The 17,597-nt window shown below is 38.1% G+C and overlaps 1 protein-coding gene and 1 long non-coding RNA gene across 4 annotated transcripts in view; one reads left to right on the plus strand and one right to left on the minus strand.

Annotated features, from left to right (window-relative positions):
* RASGEF1B (RasGEF domain family member 1B) overlaps window positions 1–17,597 on the minus strand; it is a 616,825-nt gene that overhangs the window by 140,867 nt on the left and 458,361 nt on the right. The window lies entirely within an intron of this gene.
* LOC129035105 (uncharacterized) overlaps window positions 1–17,597 on the plus strand; it is a 65,608-nt gene that overhangs the window by 1,523 nt on the left and 46,488 nt on the right. For both annotated transcript variants that reach the window (XR_008502107.2, XR_008502106.2), the window contains exon 2: window positions 7,584–7,627. This is a non-coding gene — a long non-coding RNA (uncharacterized LOC129035105). The remainder of the gene's footprint in view (window positions 1–7,583; window positions 7,628–17,597) is intronic.

Genomic DNA, 17,597 nt, shown 5'->3' on the forward strand with positions numbered 1-17,597 from the left:
ACTAAGACAAGAATCAACTTTTCCTGACACTTATTACAGCAGAATCATTTAAAAGCTATTATTGAGTTTGTTTTTTTTTTTTAGATCTATGGCTCTATGCCCACTGAATATACCCAATTCATATATTTTACATTACAGAATAATAAAGATTAACTTAGTCCATGTGATGTGACTTTTACAACACACTCTTGGCTTACAATTTAATAAATTTTGCAAGGCATATTTGTTCAAGCTTGACATGCCCTTGAATCTACAAACAGAATGTTAATACCTACCTTCTGCAGTCTCTTATCTGTAAGAATATCTAAAATGCTCCAGATCACTGATGCTCTTGGAAAGTACCCTCTACCTGTGTGTTATAGAATGCATTTCTAGATTTAAAATATAGTTTAGCCTAGGTCAAGCTCTGATAGAAGCTTTTGCCTAGGAGGAAAGACTGAAGCAGCACCAAGGGCCCTCGGAAAAGTCTACTACATAGCCGGGTAGCATTATTAGATCAAAACAAGTATTGAAGGAGGGTGAGAAACTCCAATCAAATCTGGGCCAGATTCAGTGGTCAGAGAAAAAAAAATGGATCTTAGAGGTTTCAGGAAGTCATCTTGTTCAGATTTTGAGGTATCTGCCCTCAGTAGCCATGGTAGGATTATCCAGTAAGCCTGGAAGCCCAAGGTGAGACCAGTGAGGAAGTCCTAATTCAATGAAAAATAGTCCCATAGAAAGTAGCTGAGAAAGTTATGTAGGGCTGAAGAGTTAAAAGGAAGTAGGCCTAGTAGGTGGGCCAGGCAGGTATAGTCACCACGGTCACAAAGGTTAGGGGAGGCTGTAGCTCTTGGCTTACATGGACACTAGGCTTCTGTTCACCCAGCAGCATAGAGGAAACACTGCTTTGAGACTCTACTTGCAAATGGGAGGAGATGGGGACCAGCCCTAACGCAAAACCCGTTTGGTTCTCATTGGCGTGTTGCTTTGGCTGGTCTAAATTTGGAGATAATATCATCAATACCTGTAAATTTATTTGCATGTTTTAATACAGTCTCACTGGCTAGTGCCTTTGGGTTATCAATGTCCTACTTAGATTCATCATCAAGTATGGTAAGTTTTGGAGTCTTTTGTTGAATGCTTTACTGAGGCCGGAAGGGATATTATACCTAAAGTTGATGTCCAGAACCATCTGGACAGGTGGACCTTAGTTTATTGTATGCCAGCTCCAACAGATATTTTGATGTTTGAAAGCCTCTGGTTCATCTTGTTATGATAATAAGAATGCACATTTAATTGGTAGGAGCTCAGACTGATTCATGTCAAACTACAAGAGGACAACAATCGGAGTCCCTTGAAATAATAGCATGATTTCCTCCCTAGAAGTCATCATTTATAAGCAAGACATTTATACTAATGGCTTGTGAACAGTTTCAATTCCTCAGATATGCATATTTTATCTTGGCCATGCTATATGCAAGACTTCTGCAAACTATTTAAAAGAAGAAAATGTTTTAGCCAGAATCTATGCCTAATAGTCTGGAGTAAAATTTGAGAGAAATATAAAGCTGCAGCACTATAATAAAGTCATAGAAAGTGATTAAGAATCTTTAGACCAGAACCTACCTGACTCTTTCAGGACTTTAGAACTTCCTTAATAATTATGGAAAACAGCATCAGTGCCTCTTGCTCCATCCCTCACGTTAACAATCATAACGCTGTACATACAGGAGTGGTACCTGGGAATTTCCAGCAATAAATTTTGTAGTTCCCTCAGTTGACTTTCAGAAACTGTGGCCTTGAAACTTATCTGTGTTGATAGTATCATGCTGGATGATATGAGCAAGGGCTCAGCTGAAAGGATGGGACAATCTGGTAGGGATAGCAGTACTGAAGATGTTCCATTACACACCAAAAAAAAGTGGAGTCATTCTTGGAGAGTTATTTACATGGACTCTCCCTGTTCTGCTTTAGATGAAAACTTTTAAAACAAATAAAAGTCATATGGATATTTTTGAGTGTGCTCTTACTCTGCTCATTTTGACACAACTGTTAAATACTGCAAGGAAATGTGAGTAGACTGATGTGACTTCTGCTACAGTGAATGAAATCACAAGCCTGTCTTCTACAATAGCCAGGGTCCAGAAGTAACAGCAGGGAGGACTATGAAGGTGCTCTTTCCAGCATAACCAGGCAAGAGTAGTGTCACTAGAAGGAACTCCTGTAACACCACTTGGCATAGGTATTTCAACCAACCTCTGCCTGGGGATCACCAGGACTGGAAAGATATAAACCAGTGATTCTTCTTGGATCCCAGCTACTGCTGAAGACATCTAATATTTCTATTTTTACTAATATACACAGACAGCTTTGAAAAGGGATCCTTCCCGCATTTTATAAGATTGCATTAGGTAAGCAGGAAAGTGTCATATAATCTGAGGACACTCTAGTTCACCATTATTACTGCACTCTATCCGATTTCCCATAGTTGTGCCATTGGTGATGGAGTGTGAGTTTAACCACAGGTGGCTTCTGTTTCAGTGCTGATACATGTTGTTCAAACAAAAAGAGTATTTGGTTATAATGATTATTTAAAAATAGTCGTTGGACATTCTGGAATAAAGCAACTGACACTCAACTGTGCTGTCTTGTGGATTTAAGGGGAAGGGTATTCAGAAAAGTGATTATGAATCTTTCTAAGAACATAGCTCTCATACTTGAGTCCTCAGAACACAGATTCATTAGACAGCCAACCCTAAGCAACAAGCAATGGTGAAGATGTGTCCAGCTTGCTAAGCCGCCTGGCTTTTCTCCATATGGGGAATTAGTCTGTCTTGTCTTTTGCTGAAAAGGATCACATTTCAGCTCAAAAGTAGCAACATAGATTTGGTCAAGGACTTCTCCCCTAGCTTCACCCCCTGAACCTACATACCCAGATGGGAATGTGGTGGTTTAGCAAATTGAATGCAAGTTCAGAGATTGCTTTAAACAACAAAAGCAACAATTTGATGTAATTTGCAAAAAAAAAAAAAAAAAAAGAGAAAAAGAGATACACACACACATACATACATACATATAAAGAAAGCAAGCAAGCAGCTAGCTGCAAAGTAATCAAAGAGCAAATAACACTGGAACCCAATTTGCCAACTGCTTCATGTCTAAGTGGAAGTCCAGAACTAGCTGGATACTACTGAAGCCTGCAAAGTTAACCTCCCATTTAACTCTTTTTTGATCTTAGTGCTTAATGCAGGCCAACATCTGCTCACACATTAACTGTGGAATATTCCAGATCAAAGAGCCTCTAATTATCTGAGATTTCTTCAGAACTTAAATTTCACTAGCTCAACTAGTAAGATAAAAAGATATCTTAGGTATAAGCACCTGAATAAACCTGCTAGATATTCAAAGACAGCAGGATAGAGGAAGACGCCTGTAACAAATACTGTTCACACACATTTGTTTTCTACTTCACTTTAAAAGACTGTAGTAAAACCATTTTTCTTAACTGGCAGACATTAAAGGGTTTCACCTGAAAGTTACTAAAATGTTACAAATGCTTCACTAAGGTACATATGAACAACTTTCACCTAAGGATGTCAAAGCATCTAACAAGATGGGGGAATATTAAATCAAGAAAAGTTTAAAACGGAAGTTCATTTTAATATTAAGAATATACCATCCTACATGTTATTTGGGTTATAGTCCCAAATATACCGGAGTTGTAGGAAACCATGTCTTTTCCATATTTGTGTCTTGGACTCTGCCATAGTGCCAGCCTAGTACATGGTAGATGTTCAATAAATGTTTGTTGAGAGAATTGTAAAAAAAATAGTTCACAGGTCTCATTGCACTTCCACAAGTGTAAGCAAACTCGTTTCTTATGGAATGCTTGGGGTCAAGCTTGACTGCTGGTTTATTGGTTGTTATTTTAAGTCATTTTATTATCCAAATTTAGCCAATATCTACCTTTAACTAAAGGCAGTGATATATCTTGCAAAAAATGATGGAAAAGAATAAAAAACAATTTAAATGACTATTAAGTTTTTCATACACATTGTCATATCATAGTCTTATGAGAAACCCCACCATCATCTAACATGTTCTTTAACCTCTGCTTAAACTCTTCTAATAATAGAGAAGACACTATCTCACATAGTAACTCATTCTGGTTAGGGGATAGCTTTGATCATTATGTAAAGATCCTCCTCATTTGGAAGTGAATTCTGCCTCCTGTAAATTAAATGCTTTGTTTCTATGTGAAAGCCGTCTAACTTTATGAAGGTCCTTCAAATATCTGAAAAGCATTATTATGTGTTCCATTCCCCTGATTCCCCCAAACTGAATATCCTCATCCAAAATAAACATTTGTATTCCCTAAGACATGGTTTACAGACCCTCCTCCCTATTTAGGGCATCTTCCAGTCTGCTTACGCCATTTTTCTAATATGAAATAGTAAAACCTGAAAAAAATTATTTTAGACCTTTTTTTCTATGATCATTGTCTTATACACTCTTGACTTATATTAAGCTTGATATTAACTGAAGCTTAGAAGATGTTTTTATGTCAATTACCATTACACAACATCAGCCTATCCTTTATTTGTGTGACTAATTTTTGTTTGTTTCTGAGTTTAGGACTTTACATTTATTTATATTTAAAATTTTTCGTCTCTTTTTTTTTTGCATATTTCAAGCTATCATTATAGACTACTGAGACTTCTTCAGTCTTGAGTCTGTCATTCATGTGACATACGTTGTATTAGCTTAACCTCTCCTAAACCAACGGTGAAATAAATACTAAATAAACTCAAAATCAAGTCCAGGAACTTCTATCTGAATCCTATTTTTGGCTTCTCTAAGGCTCCATGCAAGGGAAATTTACGTGTTCTATGTGCCTTTGAGCCAGAATTATCTTTGAGCATTTTGATGCCCAGAAATGACTAAATGCCTCAGGGCTTTTGTTTGCTTTAGGTTAAGCTGGAGAAGTTTCAAACTGTGTGGTAATCTTTTTCTTTAAGCGATGGTATTTCATTTCAGCTTGAAGTCCTGTTTTCGAATTGAACCTTAGGAGACTTCTACCTTTCCTTTCCTTTTCTTCCATAATGTAGATCTCATTTCATGCTCCTCCCAATCTCTACTTCACCCTTACCTCAAAAGACTTTATACTGTTCTTAAGATATCATGTTAATCCATCAAGAGTAAACACACTGGAGAGCAGGAACCCAAAACCACCCGAGTGGAGAGACAGACACAAGCGCAGAGTGAGACTGTACTTCACATCTGGAAATTCCCTCATTCCTCTTTTGCTTCTCTACTGTTGGTATTACTTTAACATGAAATGGAGCTGACAATTTGAACTGTGTAAATAGAAGCCCTTAACAAAATGTACCTCACAGCAAAATGATGGTTTAATGAAACCTACAGATTAGAGTTCTGCTTTAAGTCAACAAGGTGTTATTTTAACAAACTTCCAAGCTCTAAAGATGTAGAGCACAGTTTACAGGTATATGGCACACTCAAAGATCTGCTACCTACAGGCTCTGACTTGCAATCAGAGGCATTTATCTCATTTGGTTCAGGCAAGGCAGTATCATGTGCAGCTGAGATCCTTCAAGAAAAAGAGTTGGAAAACTCATAGCTTGGCCACTCCCTTGCTCTGTGACTTTGGGCAAGTCATTTAATCTATGTGGGCTTGTTTCAACTTTTATAAATCGAGGTGGTGCTGAATTATATCATCCTGAAGTCTCTTTTAGTTTTAACATTATCATTCTTCTAAATATGTTTTTATGCATGAAGTTTACAACGTGATTATAAAATGATTCATTAAAGAAAAATTAGACAAAATAAAGAGAAAAATCTTTGTAAAATCACTACCTAAAAACAACTGCTGTTAATATTTTTGTTTATTTTTCTAATTCTATTTTCTCTACATATTTCTACATAATATTTAAGTACTAGACACATGTATGATGTTTGTTCACCTAGGGCTCCTCCAGCCTGGGTGTACATACCTTACACCAATGTGACCTGACCTCTCTGGCCACTGGATACAACCACAGTCCATTCTAACTAACGAAGGACCTAGAAGTTGTGGTTTGACTGAAACAAACAAAAAAAAGAGCTAGACCACTCAATTTAGGAATTTGGAATTGGGAGACTGAGAGATGAAATCAATTAGTAATGAGGCTGAGATGAGCAGATGCATGATATAATTGAAGCTATGGAAAACATTTTGGACAATGTGCATGCTGACGTTATGAAGACAGAAAAATTATGTTTAAAGGGAGGAGGTTGAAGTGGTAGAGTGAGAAATATGGAGTAGGCATGCAGGGAGAAGGCTCGACAGGAAAATCTAGTAGCCTGAGAGAAGACCTTTGTGCTTAGTAATTTCCCAGATTCAGTTTCCAAGAGGTCTGTTGTTGACTTCTATGCTTTGATTCTCATGAGGCTCCTGAAACACACTTAAAATAAAAGTCCTTTTATCTGAGCTGGGTCAACGTTACTGGCAACCAAAAGAGACCTGACTCAATTTAAATTTGAATTAAGATATTTTATTGATGATTATAAACTGTTTCCCCAAGTTATTACATATGCTTTAGATGCATAGTTTTCAATGGCTAAATAATAATGTATAGTAGGATACATTATATAAAGAACCTGAGTGACAGTGAAGCTGATACTGTTAATGCTGTTAGAATTATTCCTTAGGTATTAAAAAATCTAAGACCTGAAGTTACCCAAAGGATTCTGGAAAAGCTCCAACATTCTTTCAAGAATCCTTTTACCTGCTAGAAGAGGTGACACACATACACACACACACACACACACACACACACAGCTACACAGCTTAATCAGTAGAATTTAACATAGAGAAATTCAGCCTGACTTCAAAAAAATCTCTTGAGTGCTGTTTTCCTAACTTAATCCATTACAAATGTTGTTATGAGGGCACAGTGGGTATTCTCCAGCTTCCCCACGCCATCATAATTCAGACAGAGCCCCACCCTAACCTGATCTTAGTCATGGAACAAGAAAATCTGGGACAAAGGCCACTGTGAAGTTCAGATGAGCAAGTTAGGCACACAGGAACAACATGTGCACCTAAACTCTAAATCCACATTTTTAATAGAAAGATTAAAAGAATATACAATGCCATAATTATCTTTATAAGAAAGGTCGAAATGGTATCAGCTCATAGACGAAATGGTATCAGCTCAAGCAATGGTATCACCAATGCTTGGTAAAGCCTCCAGCAAGCTATGAGGAATCTAGGCTCCATTCAAAACATGATATCGAATGTTGCCCTTTGCAAATGTGGAAATTGCTTAAGAAAAAAAAAATCTATCCCCTTCCCTCACACAAATTTTATCCACATGGTAACTTGAAAATTCTCCACTAGCTCTTCTTTCCCAACATGATAGGCCAATTAGTCTTTCTAATCTGGGTTTCTCCCAAAGCCCTGAACTCACACCAATTCTCTCATAAAATTACTCCAATTTGGTATTATTGAATACAGCAGAGACACACTCACAGTTTTAATTAAAGAGGCAAAGGCATCTCTGAATAGGAAGTAGTCTTTGAGTGCTTTGCCTTGTCTTTTTCAGGGAGTGGATGACAGACACTGTGATGTTGCTAAACCACCTATAAGGTAAGGGACGTAAAGTTTTTGTGTTTATTTATATGACTTAGAATTTATTGTGGACTTATTTAAGCGTTAATTCTGAGAAAACAGAAAATGAAGTATGTAAAAGCATTTTATAAAATTTAAATATACTTAAACTCCAAATGGAGTGCTTTGCTTTTGCTGGAAGGACAAATAAGCAAGGAGGTCTATTGAACAGATCAGACTGAGAGGTGACAGTGTGCTGGCAGCCCTCGCAGCCCTTGCTCGCTCTCCGTGCCTCCTCGGCCTCGGTGCGCACTCTGATCGCACTTGAGGGGCCCTTCAACCCGCCACTGCACCGTAGGAGCCCCTCTCTGGGCTGGCTGATGCCAGAGCCAGCTCCCTCAGCTTGCGGGGAGGTGTGGAGGGAGAGGCAGGGGCGGAACCGGGGCTGCGTGTGGCACTTGTGGGCCAGTGCAAGTTCTGACTGGGCGTGGGCTCGGCGGGCTCCACACTCAGAGCAGCTGGCCAGCGCCGCCAGCCCCAGGCAGTGAGGGGGTTAGCAACCGGGCCAGCAGCTGTGGAGGGTGCGCCGGGTCTCCCAGCAGTGCTGGCCCCTCAGCGCTGCCCTCGAATTCTCGCCGGGTCTCAGCTGCCTCCCCGCACCGGGCACGGCTCGGGACCTGCAGCCTGCCATGCCCGAGCCTCCCTCCGCCGCCCTGGGCTCCTGCGGGGGGCTCCTCCGGGGGGCCCCAGCCTCCCCGAGGAGTGAAGCCCCCTGCTCCGCTGCCCCTGGTCCCATTGACTTGGGCTGAGGAGTGCGGGTACACTGTAAGGGACTGGCAGGCAGCTCCTCCTGCAGCCCCGCTGTGGGATCCACTAGGTGAAGCCAGCTGGGCTCCTGAGTCTAGTGGGGACTTGGAGAACCTTTATGTCTAGCTAAGGGATTGTAAATACACCAATCAGCACTCTGTGTCCAGCTCAAGGTTTGTAAATACACCGATCAGCACTCTGTGTCTAGCTCAAGGTTTGTAAAATGCACCAATCAGTGCTCTGTGTCTAGCTAATCTAGTGGGGACTTGGAGAACGTTTGTGTCTAGCTCAGGGATTGTAAACACACCAATCTACACCCTGTCAAAACGGAGCAATCAGCTCTCTGTAAAATGGACCAATCAGCAGGATGTGGGTGGGGCCATATAAATAAAAGCAGGCTGCCAGAGCTGGCATTGGCAACCCGCTTGGGTACCCTTCGGCACCATGGAAGCTTTGTTCTTTCGCTCTTTGCTGCTCACTCTTTGGATCCGCACTGTCTTTATGAGCTGTAACACTCACAGCGAAGGTCTGCAGCTTCACTCTTGAGGCCAATGAGACCACAAACCCACCAGAAGGAAGAAACTCTGAACATGTCCGAACATCAGAAGGAACAAACTCCGGACACATCACCTTTAAGAACTGTGACACTCACCACGAGGGTCCGCGGCTTTATTCTTGAAGTCAGTGAGACCAAGAACCCACCAATTCCGGACACGAGACTGGAACATCACAGACTTGGGTTCAAATCCCACTGCCTGTTTAACCTTGACAAGGTCCTCACCACTTCATGTTTTGATTTCCTCATCTAAAACATAGCATCATTGATGAGCTATGTATTTAATCAAGGTTAAATGTATTCCGTATTAGTGATGCCTCCCTAAGTTAATGATAATATTAAATGATATTTGTAATGTGTCTGCCATAAAAAGTGGTCTTAATGACATCAGTGTTAGATAGGAATATCTCTGGTGTTCCATTGGCTATTGTTTTCCAGTATTATAAAAACTTTCCTGGAAAGTCTTCCAATCAAAATATAAAAAGTGAAATTGGTTTTATCTTTTTTCTAGATGTTTTATTTCTAGCTATACAGAGTATACATCTCTTTAGAAAGCCCAGGAGAGTGAATAAAACATTAGAATTAATGTTTTAAAGGTTCAGGATGGTGACCAGAGTCAAAATGCATATTTAAAATTCACAAGTTGTTCTGTGTACTGTCAACCTTAAATAGATTTAGAAAACATGTTTTTTTGTTTGTTTCTTTGTTTGTTTGTTTTTAAGATAAAGTCTCACTTTCACCCATGCAGGAGTGCAGTGGTGCAATCTTGGCTCACTGCAACTTCTGTCTCCTGGGCTCAAGTGATCCTCCCGCCTCAGCCTCCCAAGTAGCTGGGACCACAGATGCACATCACCACACTGGGCTGATTTTCTTTTTTTTTTTTTTTGTATTTTTGGTAAAGATCAGGTTTCACCCTGTTCCCCAGCTGGGCTCAAACTCCTGAGCTCAAGTGATCCCTGCCCGCCTAGGCCTCTCAAAGTGCTGGGATTACACACATGAGCCACTGTGCCTGGCCTAGAAAATATGATTAAATATAGAGTCTATAATAAACTCTATATTTAGTGGTCTTAATGGGCATCCCTGTCTTGTTTCCCTATATATATAGTTTATAAAAAACTCAATACTTAATCATCATCCAAAGCTTGAGAATGGCCACCTGATGGAATAAATTTAAGTTGTCTTGAATATATACTCTGATTAGTGGTAGTTATGGGTGGGTTTTTGGAAAATAGAAGTGGTAGTTCTTAAGGTGTTTACCAAGAATTTATATTAAGTTAATATAAACTATTAATTGACTATATGTTGGTTTTTGTATCACAATTTCCAGGAACATGAAGATAATGAGTGAGGCAGTTAGGAGGAAAAATGGCTTTAAATAATTGTTCCCAGGCATGAATGTGGGGCTGAAGTCCTATACTCACGTCTCTGGGCCTGGTAAATTTTGTATATCTCAGTTCAGACTACTCTGAGCTATTTTTCTTTTCTTGGTATCATAACCTAACAGGGAATGAATTAACTTTCCAATGATGACATTCGAAAAAATGGTATAATCTGGAGGAAAACATCAATCTCAATCCTCACCTCATCCTACACATCAGTCATTCATCTCATAATTGTTTCAGTGTTAAATGTAAATACTGACATCACAGAAAAATTGGAAGTAAAGAAGGGTGATGATATTGGGTCACTCCAATAAACACACACACCCACCTGTAGATTTAACCATATAGAGACAGAGATATATAGATATAGATACTTATTTAGATGTCAAAAAGTATAATACAGTAGAAGCATAATACAGTCGGCCCACCCACCATTTAATGAAAGTAGCAGTGGCATCTCGGAATATGAAGTCTTCTTTTTTTGAGTGTTTTGCCTTATCTTTTTTCAGGGATATAGAAGGCCAACTGTACTACACTATTTTGTACCAGGGACTTTAGCATACAGCAGGACCTCAGCTTTTACTCTCTGCAGGGTTCCTGTTACCAATCCCTGCAGATACTGAGGTATGACTGTGACAGAATTGACCCAAGTCACCTGCGTCACTGGAAGGGGCCCAGGGGAAGGTTCCTCAAATCTCACTGTATTATATGTGTGTCTAATGCTATATATTTGGTTAAAAAAATTTATTGCCTAGATAGAAGAGACCTTTTTTTAGTCTAAGTTTCATAAGTTTCTATATCCACCTCCTAGAATGTCTACAAGTTTCTATATCCACCTCCTAGACTCTAAAGCAGTATTAAAATAAAACCTAATTTTTAAATCTCAACCAATTCATCTTTTACGCCCAGTGAGAAACATTTGCATGTATATCATCTTCATAAAGTTTTATGAAAGCCTTAAAAGATAAAACAGACAATAGGGGAAATATTTGTTTAAAAATATGACAGGATTATTTATATTTATTATGTGAGTTTAACCTAAATAATAAACCTGGGCTTTTCAAACTCCTCGTAAGGCCCATCCTACCCCAAGGACTTATCCAAACAAAACACAAATCAAATTCCATGCCCTTGAAGAGCACTGTAGACACTTTATTAAAGACTGTTTTGTTTTGTTTGGAGGAGTAGAGGTATTAATAGCAGGAAACAAGAGATTTCACTGCATGAAACACAGTAATTTATTAAAAATCCTCTTTGCCCATCCCTTTCATCAGAGCCTCATTAATCAGAGCTGCTGCTCATACTCCTTATCATCTTGTCCCCAAACTGGGAACAAGCAGCCCATCCTGGCTTTTTTTCTTATCTTCCTCTTATCCCTCTTGCTAAGTAGCTCCAACCTCTTGCTGTTTTCATATATATTCCCCTAGCCCCAATCAGGTATCTCTATATCTCTACATCTTATTTTTTTTAAATATATGTCCATGCTTTTTCTTACGTTTATCAATTTAGCCTGTACTCTCCCAACGCCACCTCACTCCAATCAGCAGAGTTCAACATTCCTCCTTATGAGCAGAGAAATGAGGAACAGAAAAGAGAGAAGGGGAAAGGTGGAGAGATTACAAAACAATTCCACAATTAAACAAATATATGATTTAATATATTTTTATTTTATCCCTGTCACATATATTTTTTAAAAGTCAGTATTAAAATATTAACGTTCGAATAGAAGAATGGATCAAGGAAATGAACACGTATTATACAGATGCAGACATATAAAAAAACAGCCATGGGAAAAAATAAACCCCACTACTAAATAAATAATAGCAAATGAAAACAATGAGATTTAATCTATTGAACTAGCAAAGATTAAAAATTACAATATTCAGGCTGGGCATAGTGGCTCAGGGCTGTAATCCCAGCACTTCGGGAGGCCAAGGCATGTGGATCACTTAAGGTCAGGAACTCAAGACCAGCCTGGCAAACATGGCGAAACCCCTTCTCTACCAAAAATACAAAAATTAGCTGGATGTGATGGCCGGTGCCTGTAAGCCCAGCTACTAGGGAGGCTGAGGCAGGAGAATCACTTGAACCCGGGAGATGGAGGTTGCAGTGAGCCGAGACTGGGCCACTGCACTCCAGCCTGGGCAACAGAGTGAGACTCCTCTGTCTCAAAAAAAAAAAAAAAATATATATATATATATATAAAATATTTGGTGCTGATGGAGGTATAGTGAGATTGGCATTCTTATATATTGCTAGTAAAAACATAGACTGAACATACTTTTAAAAACTAATTAGGTAATACATATTGTAAAATTTTGTTTCTAACCTTTGTTATTCATTTCTAGGAATAATTATAAGGAAGTAATCAGAGAAACATACATAGATCTATGCATAAGTATATTCATCATTTATTTTAACATTATTTATAATGACAAAAATTAGAAGCTACCAAAACGTCCAGAATTGGTTGTTGGTAAAAATAACTTAAGCTATAGTAATACACTCAAATATTAGTTATTAAAATTGAGATCTTTGAAATCTATTTAGTGACATTGTAAAATGCTCATGAAAATATGAAGCTAAAATGAATTAGGTAGAAAACTACATATGCTGAATTATCTAAGTTATATAACACAAATGTATGCACACATGGAAAGAAAATACAACAAAATATTAACTATGGTTATCTTTGGATTGTGGAAATTTTCGTTTCCTTTTTGACCTTCCCTGAATTTTCCAAATTACCCATAATGAGGAAAAATAAAGTATTACTTCCATAATCAGAAAAAGAGTTTTGTTTTTTAAAAAAACCAAGAAAAGGCCTCCAAATTCTACTGTAAATAATCAAATAACATTTCTATTTGTCATTAATTAACATTCCAAACTCATGGATGAAACTTAAAGATTAAATCTCTTGTCCCTGGAAGAGACTTTCTTGAAGATAAAATATACCACTCTGGTCCCGGGTAATTTGATAAAGTTGGTGGAGATTAGGGAAAGAAGTGGGAAGAGAAAATTACAGAACATAATGAGAGTTGTATGGTTTCATGAAAAGCCTTAGTTACTTATTCTAAATGATAAAGTATTTAATTATTAGAAGCCATTAAAGATGAATTATTATTATATTTATATTTTCCTATTTGAGACATTTAATAGGTTTTCTAAAAACAACTTTAAAATAGATTATCTCCACAATTTTATCAACAAATGGTAACATCTTTCTTTGGTATTCTTGGGTTGTTTTTATCTTTTTTTCTGCATGACAATAGACAACAAATTATTGTTGAGCACCTGATACTAAGAATAGGATTTCATCTTGACCAGATATGATTGCTCAGCACACAAGCCTTCTGGACATGTCAATTACAAATTGCACGCAGAATCATAGAGCTGAAAGTTAGTGTTAGAGAAGGAACTTGGTTGATTTTTGAATATCATAGCTTAATCTAATCATCCACTGTTTTATTCAAGCCTCCCATCTTCCCCTGGAAGAGCTAGGTAGGAAGATTAAAATAGTTAAGAATAAATCCAGGCCGGGTGCGGTGGCTCACGCCTGTAATCCCAGCACTTTGGGAGGCCAAGGCGGGTGGATCACGAGGTCAGGAGATCGAGACTACCCTGGCTAACACGGTGAAACCCCGTCTCTACTAAAAATACAAAAAATTAGCCGGGTGTGGTGGCGGGCGCCTGTAATCCCAGCTAGACGGGAGCCTGAGGCAGGAGAATGGCATGAACCCAGGAGGCGGAGCTTGCAGTGAGCAGAGATCGCGCCACTGCACTCCAGCCTGGGCAACAGAATGAGACTCTGTCTCAAAAAAAAAAAGAATAAATCCATCTTCACCATTAGAAAGCCATCTCAGAGTTTGTCCATTCATAGAAAGTCCTGAGGACAGTATCTTAATTTATCACATACATGGAGTTCTTCTGTCCTTAAAAACATCCCATACGGACGGGTTTGAAAAAAGAAAAAACACCTTCTCAGAGAATTCTTGGAGTACTATCTACCAGTACTAGTATTCCTGGAGTACTATATTTTAGGGTATTTCCAGAACTGAACACCCCCACAACAGCCAATAATACCTCTGGGGAAAACCCGAATAGCCAAACATGAGTTAAGAGTTCCTCTTGGGAAATAGCTTCTACCATTATAGAGCCCTCACCCTACTGTTGTGCTGAACTCCACTCTAAAGCAGTATGTCCACTTTGGTCACTCCGGGTGATTTGGAGCCAACCACCACATAAAGCAACTCAACTCAAGGGAGACCACACTTGTTGAAGTTTACTCTAAAGAAAAAAAATTGTATTATAAAATACAATGTATTTACCAAAAAGGGCATAAAATCTGTATGCACAGTTTAATAAGTAGTTACAAAGGAACACCCATATGGCTATCAACCAAATTAAGAAGAACATTGTCAACACCCCTAGAAACACCCTGTGAAGCCCTTCCTTGTCACAACCCACTCCCTAAGTTCATTTGAAACACTACCTATCCAACCCCAGCAAAAATTCTTGGCTGGGACTTTATCAGCACTGAAGAAGTGTTAGAAAGACTTTCCCAAAATAGTCCTTACTGTACAACACATGGCACTTCTTTGGAATTTAATAAGAAGACTGCTAGTATTTTCAAAAATTTCTCATTGATCATAGGAAATAACTGTTTTCCAGGACATAATAGGCATAGATGTTCTGGAGGACAGCTTGCTTTAGCAGTTTTAAATACTTCAACTTGCTTTTTAATGATTATTTCTAAAAGGACATTTTAAGCAATTTACATTTCCCCTTCTGAATTCTGTATTACTTAGCTATTGGATGCTTAGTATTTTTCCTATCAACCTGCATGTATATGCATATGCATGTATGTGTATAAAAACAGATGTTAATTCCTTGTCTGCCATATTTGTAACAAATATTTTCCCCAGCTTGCTGTTTAAGAAGGCATAGAAGTTCTTAACTTCATTTAAATAGAACACATTGACCTTTTCCTTTGTGATTTTTTCCAATGACTTCGAAATAATTTGAATGGACATTTCCAAACATACACAAAAGTAGCGGTAATATAATAAACCCACATGTCTTACTATTTGGCACAATAACTATCAACACTGCAAATCTTCCTTCAACAGTTCTCTCCCCTTTCCCCAGGATTCTTTTGCTGAAGCATTTTAAAGTAAATCTCAGATATAATGTTATGTCATATATAAATACATCAGAATATGTCTCTAGTGGATAAGAGCTTCTAAAATACAATAAACACACTAATCAACATTAACAGTAATTCCTTCATGTCTGATATCCAATCAGGCTCAGTTTTTCCTGATTTTTTTTTTTTTTTTTTTTTTTGAGACGGAGTCTCGCTCTGTAGCCCAAGCTGGAGTGCAGTGGCGTGATCTTGGCTCACTGCAAGCTCCGCCTCCCAAGTAGCTGGGACTACAGGCACCCACCACCACGCCTGGCTAATTTTTTGTATTTTGTTTCGTAGAGACGGGGTTTCACAGTGTTAGCCAGGATGGTCTTGGTCTCCTGACCTTGTGATCCACCCGCCTTGGCCTCCCAAAGTGCTGGGATTACAGGCGTGAGCCACCACGCCTGGCCTCCTGATTTTTAAAAAATGTCATTTCAGAATTGGATTTCTGAATCTATATTAAAACAGGATCCATGTGCTATATTTGGTTGGTATGTTATTTTAAGTTCTCTCTCTTTTTTCTATTCCAGGACATTTCGTTGTTGAGGAAACTGGGTCATTTATCCTAAAGAATATCCGCTTTCTGGGTTTGGATGATATATCCTTGTGATGTCATTTACTATATTCCTTTATCACTAAATTTTCAGTCAAGTCGTAGTCAGATTTACAGATTTGATAAGCTTCAGGTTTAATATCTTTAGGCAGAATATTTCATAGGTGGTGCCATAAACTTCCTATTGCATCATGTCATGAGACACATAATTTCTGAGTGTTCCACATTTAGCAATGTTAAAATTAATTAGTGATTTCAGGTATTGTCAGTCTGATGTATCCTTTACAAAATTCCCAAAGAGCTAATGGTTTTAATAGGCATTAATTGTTGCCTAGATCCATTAGCACCCTAGGGCTCCAACATTTTTAAGCTAAGAAAGTCTTACTCTATTAAAATATCAGATCATTAAACAATCACCAGTATTTTTTCCAAAATTTTATTTATTTATTTATTATTTATTTAACATTCAATTCTTGGAATTCATTTTGGTGTACAAGGTTAAATGAAGAATTAAATTGGTTTCTTCCAGAAAGGATGTGTCCCAAGAAAGTCTGAAGACAAGTAGTGAAAATGGCCTTTATCACATCACCCATCTAGTGATGGAATTCTGACAAATTCGTGTTTTTCTAGGGGGAATCCTAAACTGTTTTCTAAACATTTAATAATTTTCCCAACTCTCTCAGCATCCTGGCATTAGAACATTGATTAGAGAGTGGTTTCATTATTTACAGAGACACTACAGTAAGACTCAGTCTGAGTGAATAGCTGAGAAAATTGGGTGTCTGTTGCGTCCTCTTACAGTGAGTAGGACTTCTATACCAGAATGGAAAACTACACTTTTGTGATTACTCAGGGTTTTGTTGAATCACTAAGTTTTTGAATCTTGAAACTGTCAGCTTTTTATTTCTGCAAACCATCATTTTGCCATTGAGGGAAATAACCTTGAAAAATCTGTACACATGACATACAACTCAGATTTAAGCAGAAGAAGTTACATTTCCTTTTCCCCTTCTTTAAGAAAAAGAACACATTTACCTGTTTCCAAATGTTGGCACTTTGTGCCTGCTCCTTAAGTTGGTAGAAATGAAACTTATTGTGAAAGTAATTATTTGGGCCATTTCTTTTCTACCTTAGGAAAAAACAGTATCAGACGTTTGGTTTCAATCAGGAAAAAAAAAAAAAAGAAAGAAAAGAAAAGCTGTAAGGCTTATTATGAATGGTTTCCCTGACTCCAAAAATTTCCATTCAAATTAATGCTAGGTTAGTCTTCAAAAATTTTAATCACATTATGTTTCTGCTCAAGAACTATCTATAGTTCCCTACTGCTTACCAAATCAAATTCAAATTCATGTTCTCTCACTATAGATCCCTCACCACTTAGCCATGCTTTCTTCTCCCACTCATTTTTCAGAGTTAACTCTCCAATCTTGTCACTCTAGTCCATTCTCTGATCCTGTGTGCTTTTACACTCGCCAATCCCTAACCTAAATGCCTTTCTTCCAATTCAGATTTTAGCCTTTTTA

Source organism: Pongo pygmaeus, chromosome 3 (genome assembly GCF_028885625.2).
Source record: "Pongo pygmaeus isolate AG05252 chromosome 3, NHGRI_mPonPyg2-v2.0_pri, whole genome shotgun sequence".
Taxonomy (NCBI): domain Eukaryota; kingdom Metazoa; phylum Chordata; class Mammalia; order Primates; family Hominidae; genus Pongo; species Pongo pygmaeus.